Source organism: Canis lupus, chromosome 2 (genome assembly GCF_048164855.1).
Source record: "Canis lupus baileyi chromosome 2, mCanLup2.hap1, whole genome shotgun sequence".
NCBI lineage: Eukaryota > Metazoa > Chordata > Mammalia > Carnivora > Canidae > Canis > Canis lupus.
This window is the reverse complement of record NC_132839.1, coordinates 25,085,453-25,099,523: the sequence shown is the minus strand read 5'-3', so window position 1 is coordinate 25,099,523 and position 14,071 is coordinate 25,085,453. Positions and strand designations below refer to the sequence as shown.

Below are 14,071 nucleotides of genomic sequence, written 5' to 3'. Positions count from 1 at the left end.
CAATCTGATCTCATTGCTATGTATACAACATTCTTTCAAGAACAGCAGAATATACATTCCTTTCGGGTGTAGACCAGGCGTCTACCAGGATTCTACAAGGTATTACATTCTAGGCCATAAAATAATCCTTAGTGAATGTAGAAAGATCCAACTCATGTAAATATACTCTATGACCATAGCAGAATTAAGTTAGAAATCAATGGCAAATAATAGTTAGATACATAGATCAATAGAACAGGATAGAGAGCCCAGAAATAAACCTTAACTTTTACAGTTAATTAATCTACAACAAATGAGGCAAGAATATATAATGGAGAAAAGACATTCTTTTCAATTAAAGCTATTGGGAAAACTGGACAGCTACATGCAAAGAAAGGATAAAAGAAAGAAACAAACAAACTGGATCACTTTCTGACACTACACACAAAAATTTGAATAAATTCATTCAAAATGAATTAATGACCTGTTAGACCTGAAAACATAAAATTCCGAAAAGAGAGTATAGGCAGCAATCTCTTGGACATTGCCCTTAGCAACATATTTATGAATATATCTCCTCAGTGAAGGGAAACAATAGCAAAAACAAATTATTGGGACTGCATCAAAATTAAAAGCTTTTGCAGCAAAAGAAATCACCAACAAATTGAAAAGGTAACCTACTGAATGGGCAGAGATATTTGCAAATGATATGTCTGATAAGGGGTTAATATCTAAAACAAATAAAGAACTTCTACAATACAACACCAAAACCCCAAATCATATGATTAAAAAAATGGGAGATGATCTGAATAGACATTTTTCCAAAGGAGACATACAGGTGCTCAGCATCACACACCATCAGGGAAATGCAAACCAAAACCACATTGCGATACCACCTCAGGATGGCCAGTCTCAGAAAGACTAGAAATAAGTTTCCAGTCAGGATGACTAGTCAGGATGACCAGTCTCAGAAAGACCAGAAATAAGTTTCCCCAAGGATGTAGAGAAAAGGGAACCCTTGTGCACTGTTGGTGGTAAAGTAAATTGGTGCATCCACTATGGAAAATAGTATGGAGACTCCTCCAAAAGTTAAAAATAAAACCACTGTATGATCCAGTAATTCCAGTAGTGGGTATTTACCCAAAGAAAACAATAATACTAACTCAAAACAATGTATGTAGCACTATGTATTGCAGCATTATTTACAATAGACAAGTTATTTGTTGCATACCTATCCAAAGGTTTTAGCCAAATACAAATGCTCTTTTTATTTTTACTGAAATAAAACCAAATTATATGGTGTTTCAGAAAGTGATTTTTAAAATTGAATATATTATGGGCATCTTTCCATTTCATTAAATCTTCTTTTACATGGATGCCAAAATTTATGTGTATAAAATGTATATGCCAAAAATATTTTAAGCGATAACCTATTTTTGGATATTTAAGTGTATCTTTATTGTTTTTCTCATAAAACATTGCAATAACATAACTATAAAACAATTTTTAGCAATCTAAACTTATTTTCTCGATTCTACAATGTGAGATTACTAAATTAAAGATATACATCTACAAAGTTGTACCATCATTACCACTATCTAATTCTGGAACATTTCATTACTCCTAAAAGGAACCTTATATCCATGATGATCACTCTCCATTCTCTGACAACCACAAATCTCTTTTCTGTCTGTATGAATTACCTATTCTAGACATTTCATATAAATGGAATAATATAGCAGGTGGTCCTTTTATGACTGGCTTCCTTCATTTAGCATCATGTTTTCAAGGTTCATCCATTCTGTAACATGTGTAAGTACTTCATTCTTTTTAATAATATTTTTCATGAATATATCACATTTTGCTTATCCATTTAGAAGTTGATAGATATTAAGGTTATTTTTTTTTACTTTTTGCCTCTGATGAATAATGCTGATGTGAACTAGTAGTGGAATGGCTCTTCATCCACTTTATGTTCCTACAAACAATGCATGAGGGTTCAATTTCTCCCTGTCCTCACCAGGACATGTTTTAATCAAACAAATTATTGTCTGTCTGGCATCTCATTTTGTTTTTGTTTTTAAAGATTTTATTTATTTATTTGAGAGACAGCATGTGCATAGGGGAGGGGTAGAGGAATTAGGGAGAGGAAGAGGGAGAGGAAGATGGAAAGAATCCCAAGCAGACTCCACACTGAGCCCTCTGGGACATGGAGTTTGACCCTGAGATCATGACCTGAGCTGAAACCAAGAGCTGGCTGCCCAACTGACTGAGACACCAGGTGCCCCTCATTTTGGTTTTTATTTGCATTTTCCCAGTGATTAATGACGTTGACCAACTTTTCATGTGTTTATTGCTCAGTTGTATATCTTCTTGGGAGAAATATCTATTCTAGTTCATTTCCCATTTTTTAATTAAGTTGTCTTTTTATTGTTGAGTGGTAAGTGTTCTTTATACATTCTAGATACTAGACACTTAATAGATATATGATTTGCAAAAAATTTTTCCAATGTACGTGTTGTCTTTTCATTTTCTTGACATTGTCCTTTGGAGCACAAAGATTTTAATTTTGATGAAGCCTAATTTATTTATTTTTTTCTTTGGTTGCTTTGCTTTTACTGTCATATCTCAAAAACTATTGCCTAATCCAAAGTCATGAATATCCATTCCTCTGTTGTTTTCTATGAATTTTAGCTCTTAAATTTAGGTATTTGATGGTTTGAGGTAGAGGTCCAATTTAATTCTTCTGTCTGTGGCTGTTTAGTTGTCCCAGCATCATTTGTTGAAAAGAGTATACTTTCTCCATTGAATTCTCTTGGCAGTCTTGTTTTAACTATGCTATTGATTTTTCAAAACTTTCTGCATATTAAGGTACTGCTCTTTTTGTCTTCAGTGCATATTGAAAACATTTGCCTTCATTTTGATTTTTAGTATTTTTTTATGAACAGAATTATAAACATTCATGTTAACTAAGTATTTTCCTCAATGATTTCTTTCTACCAGTATTGGACAAATATTTACTTACATGTCCCCCAGCAGTAGTTTATGAAAATAATATAAAAAGTCATCAACCTTTTATTATTTTATATGGTACTTTATATATATTTTCTTGGTGGATTCTCAAAACTACAAACACTGTGAGGCAAATACTATTAATCATTCTATTTTAAAATGGATAATGAAGCTCAAGACTTGTGTAATTTGCACAAGGCATGCAGCAGCTGGTACATAGTAAAATGTGAGTTGGGATTTAAATCCAGGTCTACCTGAATCCATAGTACAAGTTCCAAAATAACTGAAATAACTTAAATTTGAACTTCATCAGCATGGATATATAAGTTTCCCCAAAACTATTCTAACTTTTCTAATCCACGATGTTAAATTTTATTCAAGGATCAGAATCTTTTGATTAAATGAAAATACTTTAGTACAGAATATGGTATTTCAATTTTTAAAAACACATTAAATTAATTCCCATGTAATATGTTGGATAAGAAAAATCAAATTCACTGTTGTGTATAAATTATCATTAATGATTAAAAATTAGAATGGTAAGTCAATAAAATATAAACTTTGTCAGAATATATAAAATAAAGTTGAGGTTTTGAAATAGTTCAAGTAGTAAGTTATCAAGGCCCAGGACGCCTTTTTTTACTTCAAAGGGAAATCCTATGGGCTGTGTAGAAAGAACCATGAAGTAACTAAACAAATGTAAAACACTCAGTGTGATGTAGCTAACCATCAAGAAACTACTGAAAGAGTTTTTTGTTTGTTTTTGGGGTTGGGGGGTTTTGGGTAGAATTATTCCTCTCTTCTTATTTCCTTCCATCCTGCCCCTTAAAATAAGCTTCCGATCCCTGTTACACTTTTTATCTCAGTCAACAAGCAAAGGCTTTACAGCATCCAAACATAAAGATCTGGTCTTATAAATGAAGATATAGTTTGTTTTTAAGTCCCTTCCCATTTAACCAGTTAGCAATTTGGTATTTAACCAGTTAGCAATCTGCCAAGAGCAGAGAATCTTGAAGGAGATTATTCTTTATCAAATGTGTCCAAAATATTTTAGGTGACTCTATATGATGATTACGGTCATTAGGGTAACATATGTAGAGCCTAGTCATGCTAAATGAGACTCCTCTGGTTGTCCTTAAGGAGCAAATCTATAGTTCAAATTGTAAATTATCAAGGTCCAGGATGCCTTTGTTTTACTTCAAGAGAAATCCTATGGGCTTCTCGTGTAGAAAGTTGCTCTGGTCCAGAACAGTCATCATTAATCAAAGGATTGTAAGCATTACACAGAGCACAATTGCAATTATCAAAATCTCAACTTCACTGGCAGTCAATACACTGTAAGACATTTTGTGTATGCTTAAATAATTTTCAATTGTGTATCAGGGCACAGATAGTCCATTCAAACTTGAATTTCCTATAGTGTTCACCCATGTACCAAAAATTTGGATTTGCAATTCATGATACATAAATGAAATGTGTAAACAAAGAAAGAACTGATTCTTGATATATTTAATAGGAAATCAGTCCTGTTCAATAATTTAGGATAATAGGCTTAATTAACATCCAGTTAAAATGTTGATAATAACAGGAGCATAATTCAATCTACACGTCTACTTTAACATTAAGAGCAGAACACCGGAATCCCTTCCGTTGGTAGGTTACAAACATACTTTATTTAAAACTATAGTTATTGAGGTGCCTGGGTGGCCTACTGACTTGGCATCTGACTCTTGATTTTGGCTCAGGTCATGATCTCAGGGTCTTGAGATAAAGTCCATGTAGGGCTCCACACTGGGGGTGAAGCCTGTCTAAGATTCTTTCTCCCTCCCCAACTGCCCTCCTCTCTCTCTTCTTCTCAAAAATTTTTTTTTTAAAAATAAGAAAATAAAATAAAACCATACTGATCTACTGTTATACTGCATAGAGATGAGGAGTTTTAAAAATTGGGAACCTTGGCATTCTAGGTACTGCAGATGTCTCAACTTTGAATGACCTCCTCTCTTATCAGTTTGAAGTGGCAGTTGCTAGCCTAGAGCATGGAATAATTGGTATGTAGGAGTCATAGATTGTCTACTTCTTATCCATAGTATGGATATTTCCCTGCTGGTGCAGGCAAAGAGGAATGAGGGGAGGCACTGTTTTTTTTTGTTTTTGTTTTTGTTTTTGTTTTCCCACAGAATGTGTAATGCAAATGAAGATCACATTTCGCTTTATACCAATTATAGTAAATCAGTATTTTCCTTTTAAGTTTAGATCTCAAACTCTTTGAACTATTTTGGTTTACCTTTGGGCAATTAATACATTACCACTAATGGTAACTATTATACCAAGCTAGGTTTTAATTTTTGATATGGCCTAACATTTCACAGATGCACATATTTAAATGATGATGCATTGCTCTTCTCATTCTGCTATCTCAAGATTAATTTGAAATAGTAACAATATGTAATGAGATAAAGTCACAATAAAGGAGTGCAGATGATCAATGGCTTCTATTTTGAAAATAAAGGTTTTCAACTCTGCACTGACATTTATTTTCCATTTCTCTGGTACACCAGCTATTTGTTTAATAAAAGGAGACCTTTCCAGTGACAAGGACATTATCTTATTCATTTCTATAATTCTGTGAGCACTATCAATCAGGAGGTTTGCTTTCAAGTCATGTTAATATAAATTAGGTTTTTCCTTTTAGTCATAAGAGTTTCAAGACTCAAAGCCTATACATGAGCTGGAAAGCTAATGCCAGAGAGTAATTGCAATGTGACTTGGAAGCTAGAAGAAAGAAAACGATCTGCAGATTTTGGAAAGATGTGCCCCAAATAACAAACTTTCATAGAACAAAACATACTATTTTGCATTTAGAAGTAAATTGCCCAAATATGATGTAGGAAGACAGTAAACTTATTCAAGGTAGCCTCACAGGACAGAACTAGAACAAATGGATGACAGTGAATGAAGTCCATTTTGCACAGCGTCAGGGAGAACTTTCTGGTAAGTCCTCTAATAGGGTGATGAGTTGCCCTGCAAAAGACAAAGCACTTTCTGCCACTGCAGGTGTTGAAGTAGATCAACGAGTTATAACACACATGGGATTCCTGCAGTGGGTGGAACATTGGAACAGATCAGGTCTCCTGGACTCTGATTCAAATCTAAACTGTGAGGTCAAAACTCTTATGAACATCAGGTGGATAAAATGATCTACTAACAAGGGGGCTCTAAATTAGTGTAAGACATATCAATGAATTACAGCATAAAAAAAGTGTGCTAAGGGGAATAACGATGGTGCAAAGAAAACACTAACGGTGGACCTCGCAAAAAGTGACTTATTTTGGTGAGCAGTACAATGCAAGGTTCTCCAGAGGAAGCGTTTTCTATTAATGATCCTGGCAGGAGCCGTAGTGCAGGTGGGAGGGATCAAATGTAAGGGATGCCACAAATGAGCAAAAAATTAGAGTAGAACTGTGTAAATGTTTGGAAGAGACAAGTGATATTCTGAAGACTTTAATTATCATCATCTTTGTGATATATTTGCATTTACTTTACTTACCAAGACCTGAATTTTGGTGCCTCAAAGAGTCATGACATTGTAAAAATCCTGTATAAATCATAAACTTTGCAATCATCACATTGATTTCTTCTTTGTAGTTTAAAATGACATTCGATAGTGATAAATTACAAAGTTAGGAAGCTTCTTCCCTCACAAGGAAAAAAAAATAAAATAAAAGTAATGTTTAAAGTCCCATACTTAGTTTGAGTTTGCTCACAAGATTCACTGGGCCTGTGCTTCAGTTCAAGTAACTGTAAAATGCATGTGGCCATTTGTTTTTAACATCACTCTATTTATTGAGGTCCATCTTTCAGTTATTCTCTCGAGAATTTTTTCTGGGTAACTGATATCTGCACTGTCCACTTCTTCAACAGCGGGGCATCCCAGATAATGAAAATAAATACATCGAGAACATTAGATAGTGATACAGATGGCTCTGAACCTCCCAAACTGTTGTCCAGAATTTTCCCTAGACAGCAGTAGGACCACACAACATCTGAAAACCGAGCGCAGGAACTGAGCCAGCACTAAAATGTGTCAATCCAGCTCCTTCTGGGAACCAGGGACACTGACATCCCTGAGGGCTGGAAGACTGGGCTCTCTCAGAGAAAGTAGGCCAACCAGATAAGAGCTACCCAGAATACGGTCCGGCTCACCTGCTGACTTGGGGCATTTTCTCATGTGGAAGGAAAAGCAAAATTTCGAGCTGGCTAATTTTGCTATCTGTTCGTCTACCTGAAGACCTTTGTTTCCAGAAGCTCTTAGTAGTCTCTCTTTGCTTTCATCAGCAGTTTTTCTGTGCCATGCCTGGGTGTAGGTATTTTCTTTTTATTTTGGCATTTACCCTGTTGTGGCTTTGTAGTGTTTGAAGCTGTGACCTGGACAGTCACAAGCTATTATTTCTAAAAAATTGCTTCTGCCCCATTTGCAGTTTCTCCTTCTGAGATTCTGATGTCCATATCCCATAGATCTTTTACCCCCTCTCCCCGTGCACCCTGCACCCCGCACCTCAGTACCTTCCTCCCTTTTTCTCTTAGGTTTCACTCTGATTTTTCTTGTTGCTGTTGTTGTTGCTTTTCAGACCTATTTTCCATTTACTAATGATCTCTTCAAGTGTCTTGACTTTTTATAAACTCATGTATCGAGTTCTTAGTTTTAGTTATTACAGTTTCTTACCTTTAGAATTTCCATTTGAATCCTTTTTTTTTTTTTTTTTTTGGTAGTTTCCAGTTCTTTGGTAAAATTCTCTTAGAGTCTAATTTCTTAAACATATTACTCCCATGAAATCTGTATCTGGTAACTCTGATACTTAGATCTCCTACTGATCTGTTTCTATTTTCTGTTTCATTATCTTGATTTTTTTTTTGTTTTTGTTTTTTTTGTTCGTTTGTGTGTTTCTTTGGGTCCTTTGGTCCTGTCAGCTGGCTAATTTTAGTTGAGGAGAGTGAAGCTGGAAAGGTAAGCTGCAGCTGGTCACTGAGAACCTTGAAAATGAAATTAAATAATTTGGACTTAATTTTCACAGCAATAGAAAGGTGTTGCAGGGCTTAAGAAGGCAACCGTTTTCAGATTTGTACTTGAGAAGCATTACTCTAGCCTCAATGTGGGGAATGCATTAGAATGCAGGGAGTGGGAGAAACCAGTAGGTAACATCTGCAGGAATTTGGGCAAGACAGGATGCTCATAGATGCCAAGAGAAATAGAAAAGAATATATACATTTAAGAGATACATATGGGATACAATCAATCAACACAGTGACTCCTGTCTTTCATATTTTGGAAAGAGTGGAGAAAAATGGTATCATTTACCACACTAGATGAAATTGGGAGCAGTTCAAGTTCAGGAGAAAGAGAACATATTGAGAACAAATCATTGGTGACCCCAATGAGCAGCGTTCCATTGGAGTAGTTGAGTTGAGGGAGAAAGCACATTGCCGTGAGTTGAGGAGTGGATGGGGTGAAGAGGTAGAGAGTGAGCACAGGTAATTCATGAAGTTTGGCTCTGATGGGAAGGAGAAAGACTGACAGATTGTATGTGAAACTAGGGAGAGTTATATATCTTTAAGACAAAAGACTCTGACCATGATTAAATACCATTAGGAAGAAATAACCAGAGCGGGAGAGGCTGAAGATATGAGAGAAAAAGCTTTATTAGTCCTTCTCAGGACTATCCCTGAGAAGACTCTGGAGGACATGGCACCTGAAGCTCGGCGTGCAGTGTCGGCCTTAGACTCTCAGAGCTAAAGGATACTTTTTTCTCCTAATAGGAAAAAAAAAAAGAAAATATGGGGGTGCTGGTGGTCAAGGACTCATTTTGGTGGCAGGATGGTGACTGAATTCTTTGTAAGTGGCTTCTGTTTTCAGTATGAGATAGGGAGGCTTGGACATCTGCTACAGGGGACTCAAGAAACTAAAAAGTTTTAAGAATTTGGGTAGAACTGCCACACAGCACCAAAGATCTAGCTGCAGTCAGATATGATGAATTTATACAGTGGCCCCATTCTGCAGGGTGTTACGAGTTGTTCCTTGCAGTTCCCAGCAATTGAGAGCAAGTGTGGAAGAAGTAGTGGGGCAGTTAGGTTTTCCTGAAAAAGGATTTTTGGCTGGTGGGATGGCTGGTGGGGCTCTCTGCAGAAAACAGGACAAAGAGTGAGAACATTGGCAAGCTGATGGACCCTGGAGGAGAAAGTAAAATAAAAGGTAGAAGGATGAGAGGTAGAAGGATGAGAGGACATCAGGGACGGAGGTTCCAGGTCATTTTTTTTAAGATTTTATTTATTTATTCATGAGACACACACACACAGAGAGAGAGAGAGAGAGAGAGAGAGAGGCAGAGACACAGGCAGAGGGAGAAGCAGGCTCCATGCAGGGAGCCCAATTGGAACTCGATCCCAGGACTCCAGAATCATGCCCTGGGTGGAAGGCAGGGGCCAAACTGCTGAGCTACCCAGGGATCCCCAGGTCATTTTTTTTTAAAGATTTTATTTATTTCTTCATGAGAGACACACAGAAAGAGGCAGAGACACAGGCAGAGGGAGAAGCAGGCTCCCTGCGGGGGAGCCCAATGCAGGACACGATCCCAGGACCCCGGGATCACACCCTGAGCCAAAGGCAGATGCTCAACCACTGAGCCACCCAGGTGCCTGTTTCCAGGTCATTTTGATGGTCATTTGATGGACTCCATAAGTCCAAGTATTCTAGTTTGGATGACTGGGATTATGATGATTTTTAACTTATATAAGACAACCAGTTTGCTTAAGAGAGTCTTGGTTTATACCACTTTGCTGGAATAATTAGTAGGGTGTCCCATTTAACTTTCAAAGTGTTCTGGTTTAGCTAATAAATTATATGGCCTTGGTATCTATATGGAGATGGCATGGACCAGGCTTGATAGAAGAAAGATGATGAGTTCAACTGTGGACATGTTAAGTTCGAGTAGTTTATGGGAAATTCAGGTTGAAAGGTCAAGTAAACTTAACAGACACATGCAGATACAACCTAAATTCAGTCATAAAACATAAAACAGTACCAAATGACTTATAATTTACCATCTTAGGAATCATTTACTAATTTGCAGACAATACATTAAACTTTTAGAAAATGTTCACATTAAATACTCAAGAGCCCTTTCTAAGTATAAATTATATGGCCATTCTTTGATAGAATGAAAAATATTAATCACCTGAGGAATAATTTTAACATTGAGCAAATGGTCAATCTGGGAAAACATGTCAATGGACTAGTTAAGTTGAATCATACCTCAAAACATCACAAGGTGGCAGCACAACTACAATACGACATAATTAAGGGAAAAGCTTCCTTTCAGATATTTCTGCAGTCAGAATATTTGGGAATTTATACCCATTGTACATGTATGCATGAATATAGGCTTTTTTAATTTAAAAATAATTGCTTTTTTATTATTGCCCACTTGAAAAAGTGAAAATTAAAAAGTTTTATTTTTTAACATGTACGTTATTTTAAAACATTTTAGATAGACTAAAACACAGGATCACTAATATACATTTACGGCATTCCTAATATGGTCATTAGTGTATAGGTGATATATATATATAAAACACCATAGTTACAAATGTTTTGTAAATTGCATCGATTGGTGTATTGTAGATAGTTTTATTTCGATTATCTTTTTAATACATTTAACTAGTGAAGATGGATTCAGTAACTTCATTTGTTGACTTTTTGAAGGCGAATATTCAGAAGTCTCATGGAGAAATTCTTGTTTGCCATATTCTAGTAAAAGTAATTTTAGTGTAGGCTAGGGTTATCCAGCTTAGCCAATAAAAATTACAGGACACCCAGCTAAACTTCGGGTGAATAACAAATAATCTCATTAGCGTAAGTATGTACCATGAAGTATCTGAGATATACTTGTAGTAAATATTATTCAATTATCCTTTGGATTTTATATGGCAATCATAGTATGGAGGGTAGAGAGGAGAACTGGGGAGAAAAAGGAAGTTGCTGGGAAAACCAGAGAAACCCAGGATTTTGGACTCCAAATCTGCTCTAAGGTTTAGAGGTCTTCAAGATCAAGGCACTAGGAAAAGAATTATAAGTGGACCTGAACTAGGCTGCATTCTGTGGCGAACTCATTTGTATGCTAAGCTAAACAACGTGGGCTCAGGTTAATCAAGTACTCTGGTGAATTACCATCTACACCACACATTGATTACTGATTTTTAAACAACAAAATGCAACAACATATATTTAAAGCTGGCTTGGTATTGGACAAAATTGAATAAATAACTACAATTCAGACATTTTGGGGTCTTACCCAGGTTCAGAGTTATCATTATGAAAATCTGTCATTAGAGTATCAAGGCTCGGAAATGCCACTTTAATTTCATTTAATTCAACAAACATGTCTGGCACCTTCTATATGCAGAGGACTACGACTGCGATAGAAAGATTAATAACACACTGGTGTTATCCAACTCAGTGGACATTTATAGTTGATAAAATAAAAGTAAAGATCAAGTACAAACAATGGCAAAACTCATTTTTATCGATTTTTTTTCCTGGATTTCAGTTCATGGTCAGCTGTTTTCCCCTTTGTTCTTTCCTGGGATGATTTCCCTCTTCCATATGATTTTCAACAACCATTTTAATAGCAAAGACTTCCGAATGTCTCTTTTTATCCACGACTTCTCCCCTGTGCTGAAGATTATATGCATTCAACTCACATGGGTCCTTGACTGTCCCATCGGTCCTTCCTAAATTAGATTCACTATATTTACCCAGAAACTTTTATTTTTCCTTCATTTCAGTCTTAGAGTCACATCTCTCTTTGTGTTATTGTCTATCCTTGAAACACTCACACTATTCTTGACTTCTCTCTTTCATCCAATAAATGTGTCCTTATTAGATGATGCCTACAGTGTTCCAAGCCTCTCTCAAGTCATGTCCAGCCTCTAGTCTTCTTTTCCTTAAACGTAAAGATTTATTGAAATTATCAATTCTATTTACATTATTCATTTTTTTCACCAATTATTATTATTTAAGTCTGGGAAGATTTCATGCATTTAGCAACACTGAAAAATCAGAAGACTAAACAGGAAACAAAGGCTGAGTGAGGGAATGGCCTGAGGTTGGAAAGTGTTCAGACATCTGGAATATAGGCACTGGGGATAAAAGGCCAGGAGACCCAGAAAGCCCCACATTCTACCCTGTACTGGGCACTGACAACAACAGTAAGCATTTGTAGGGCACCAACTGAGTGTCTAGCATCTTGATATCCTTGCTAGGTGAATAATGCAGACCCATGATCCTTCTCCTCCTGGTACCAGGAAAGAAGCGGAAGGAAAGTATCTAAATCTGGGTTATCAGTCCTGGCAATTTGAAAGGTGGTGAGAACATCTTTATATAAGAACAGATCAGTATCTTACTGGAGTACTAGACTGTGGTGTTACAATCAAGGGGATGTAATCAATGAGAACATAAATCTGAAACTAATAAAATGTGGCTATCATTATACCGTTAATTAAGCATAAAATGGGAAGGAATTTACATAAAGGACTCTGATTAGCATTCCTTATATAAAGGCAAGGCAAAGCTTCACTTTTTGCCCCTGCAGTTACTTTACCAGAACCTATAATCAATATCAATGTCAAAATTGCTCTATAACTAATTGTAGTGAACTATCTGAGCATTTATTTTAAAAGATGTTGACTTTGACCCATATTTGCAACATGATGGCTCATTCCTACACTTGCCCTATGCAGATGTCATCTTCTTCCCTCAGCCTCTTCATGTAGAGGAGTCCTTGGACTAAATATGTGCATTTCTGTTGCTTCCTCCCTCTAGACCTGGACATTGAGGGTGGCCTAAGGGATCAAACGGTAGGACCTAAGGAGCTCTGGGCGTTACACCTGTCCAGGGGCAGCAACCCAAGCATGGCAATGAAGGGCTGAGAGGACTGAGAGCAAGTTTTGGCAAAGTAAATGGATGGGTTCAAAAGGATGGGGTTTGGATGCCCCTCCTGGTGGGAGGGAGGAAACTTGGTTCAGGCAAAAGCTCCGGGAGAGGGTGAAAGGACAGGTTGATCAGGCTCAGCTGAAAGGAGCCACTCATTAATAGGACCCAAGGTCCTTTGAGTTTCTAGAAATGAGCCTCCAGGGAGTCCTTCCAGCCTCACATATGGAGTGGGGTAACTGAGAGATTGAAGACCTTGGAGGACTCAATCAGCTTAATTACACCCTTTGGTGGAAGGATAGGAAGGCCCCCAAATGTTTGAAATTCTTTTTACAGAAAACAAAACATTTACTTTAGAGACATAAAAGGCTTGAAATGTAAATGCATGAGTGAAACTCATTCACACTGAAGTGTAATCAGTCAGTCAAGAAATCAATAAACCAGAGAAGTATCAGATCCTCCAGGGTGGGGGGTAGAGCGCAGGAGCCTCACTTTATGAGATAGAGGCAGGGTGGAAGGTTTGAATAAAGGCAAAGCAAAGAGCCCCAGGAGACTATGAAGGCAAACTTCACCTACGTGGCAAATTTGACTAGTGATTCACGATGTGCATCCATCTGTCTTCTCCATCAGCTTGTGAACTCCTTGAGCCAATTACTCTGCAACACCTAGCATGGTGCCTGGTGCAAATGGTAGGCACTAAATCATTCTGTGTTCAATCTGAATTTTAGATGCAAACTGGCAGACAGCAACTGTGTGCAAATGAATTTTTGCTTTTCCTGTCCATCCAAGCAGACAGATTATTGGAAGCCTCACCCTCCTGGAGTTCTGCAGTGTCAGAGCTGCCCTCCCAGGCCCATCTGTGCCCACACAACCAAAACCCAAAGCTCTTATCCACTCAGCTAGAGACCAAACAAGGAAAATGATTTTAAAGATGCATGCTCAAAATTCTCTTAATACAGAAACCAGGAGGCTAGAACTTTTTGTGTGTTTCTGTTACTCTGTGTACCTCAGGGTCTTGCAGCATTTTACATTCATATCAATCAACTTCGACTTTCTGATTTTTTCTTTTTTAATTTTATTTATTCATTCGTTTGACAC

The 14,071-nt window shown here is 36.9% G+C and overlaps 1 protein-coding gene and 1 long non-coding RNA gene across 3 annotated transcripts in view; one reads left to right on the top strand and one right to left on the bottom strand.

Annotated features, from left to right (window-relative positions):
- The window catches only part of HAPLN1 (hyaluronan and proteoglycan link protein 1), a 76,462-nt gene that overhangs the window by 56,587 nt on the left and 5,804 nt on the right, over positions 1–14,071 (bottom strand). The gene's annotated exons all lie outside the window — the stretch shown is intronic.
- LOC140614123 (uncharacterized) overlaps positions 1–14,071 on the top strand; it is an 87,101-nt gene that overhangs the window by 69,541 nt on the left and 3,489 nt on the right. The gene's annotated exons all lie outside the window — the stretch shown is intronic.